This window comes from Gossypium arboreum, chromosome 3, assembly GCF_025698485.1.
Source record: "Gossypium arboreum isolate Shixiya-1 chromosome 3, ASM2569848v2, whole genome shotgun sequence".
In the NCBI taxonomy this organism is placed as follows: domain Eukaryota; kingdom Viridiplantae; phylum Streptophyta; class Magnoliopsida; order Malvales; family Malvaceae; genus Gossypium; species Gossypium arboreum.
The window spans coordinates 100,803,839-100,806,048 of record NC_069072.1 but is presented as its reverse complement, the minus strand read 5'-3'; the positions used below and the strand labels follow the sequence as shown (position 1 = coordinate 100,806,048).

Below are 2,210 nucleotides of genomic sequence, written 5' to 3'. Positions count from 1 at the left end.
CTGTAGCTGCAAATACTTTTGAACTAAAACCTAACACTATTCAGATGATACAACAATTCGTTTAGTTTGATGGTTTGCAGGATGAAGATCCCAACGCTCACTTAGCGAACTTTTTAGAATTTTGCGATATATTTAAAACCAATAGCATTTCTGATGATGGCATACATCTTCGGTTGTTTCCCTTTTCACTGAGAAACAAAGCTAAACAGTGATTGAACTCATTACCACGAGGGTCTATCACTACTTGGGAACAAATGACCGAGAAATTTTTACTAAAATATTTTCAGCCGGCTAAAACGGCTAAATTACGTAATGATATCTCTTCTTTTGTGCAGATGAATTTAGAAAAACTTTACGATGCATGTGAGAGATATAAGGACTTATTGAGAAGGTGCCCTCACAATGGGTTACTATTTTGGCTTCAAGTACAAACATTCCACAATGGTCTGAATCCCTCAACTCAGCAAATGGTTGACGCAGCTGCTGGCGGAACCATCAACGATAAAACATCGGAAGATGCCTATGAATTTATAGAGGAGATGTCACTGAATAACTATCAGTGGCAAGTCATGAGGATAAAGCCAATGAAAACAGCCAGCGTTTATAACATCGATTCAATCACAATGCTCTCTAATCAGGTAGAACTTTTCAATAAAAAGATTGACGGTTTACTTGGTTCTACGTAGGTTCATCCAGTAATGAGGTGTGACTCAAGTGGCGGAGGTGTGCATATAGAATACCAATCCTTCAATCCTACAATTGAAGAATAACAAGTCAACTATAAGGGTAACAATAACTTTAGATCTCAAAATAACCCTTACAGTAATACTTATAATGCAGGTTAGAAGAACCACCCAAATTTTTCCTAGGTGGTCAAGGGAATCAAAAGCCACAAAATCCTCAAGGTTTTCAATAGCCACCTTATCAACAAGAGAAGAAACCGAACCTTGAGGAGATGCTCTCAAAATTCATATCAGTGTTAGAAACCCGTTTCCAAAATACCGAGACAACACTTAAAAATCAACAAGCATCGATCCAAGAACTCGAAACTCAGATAAGCCAGCTTTCCAAACTAATCTCAGAAAGACCACCAGGAAATTTATTTAGTAATACAAAATTAAGAGAGCGTGTCAAAGCGGTTACACTAAGGAGTGAGAAAGTGTCAGTGGAATCTGAAAAGAAGTTAGTGTGACATCCCTAATTAGACCCTAGTCGGAATATGGTTTCGGGACCACAAAACCGAGTCACAAAAATTCATTTTAATTTTTGTTGTATATATTTATGTGTGATAGTGTATGTAGGAAAAATTAAAAGTTTCAATTTAGTCTTAGGAATGTAAATTTTTCTTGAAAGGACTTAGTTGAAAAATTTAGAAAAGATGGTAGGTAATTTGTAAGGATCCAAAAACAATGAGGTGAGAAAGCTTGGGTTTGCATGTCAATTTACCCTTAAAGCATGTAGTGGCCGGCCATGAAATGATGCTATTCCATTAAGTCAAATTAAAAAACAATTTTAATTGGCAAATGATGTAATAAATTTATAAGAAAAAGATGAATAAAATAAGAAATAAAGGTAAGAGTGTATTCATCTTCCTTACCTTCTTGCAAAGCCGAAACAAAAGGGAAAGAGGAATGAATTTGTCTAGGGCATTCGGCTATCTTGGAGGTTAAATAAGGTAGGAGTTCATGTTATTTCTATTGATTTTTATGAGAATCTAGTTAGTAGTCAAGCTCTTATTGTAACCCATATGTTGATTTTTCTTTAGTTTTGGTGACAAATTATGCATACGGTATTATTGGATAAATGCTAAAAGGATAGTGTTTTGATGTTTTGGATAGAAATATTAGAAAGGGGAAAATATGAGCTACCTAAATAGATATATGTGAATTTAAAAGATGGTATGAACAAATGTGGAGTTTTGCTAGTTTAGGATTATTCGCCAAGTGTTTATGTGGTGGAAATTAAGTGTTAAATGAAATGAAAATGATATTATATGGGGTATGTATATTCGCCATATGAGTAAATATATAGATGATGTTAAATTTGATTATGTATAATGGGCCATATAGGGTACACATTGTGATATTAACTTTAATTCTCTATAATTGATCAAGTGGGTGATATTGGTTTATATGGTTAAATTTGATTTATGAATATATACCTTGAAATAAAATATATCATAGACTATGTTACTTTGGAAGTAAGAATGC

The 2,210-nt window shown here is 33.9% G+C and overlaps 1 non-coding gene across 1 annotated transcript; it reads right to left on the bottom strand.

Annotated features, from left to right (window-relative positions):
- Nucleotides 1-302: 302 nt before the first annotated feature.
- Nucleotides 303-409, bottom strand: LOC128290700 (small nucleolar RNA R71). The gene has a single exon (XR_008280488.1). It is a non-coding gene; the product is annotated as a small nucleolar RNA R71 (small nucleolar RNA).
- Between the last annotated feature and the right edge of the window lie 1,801 nt (nt 410-2,210).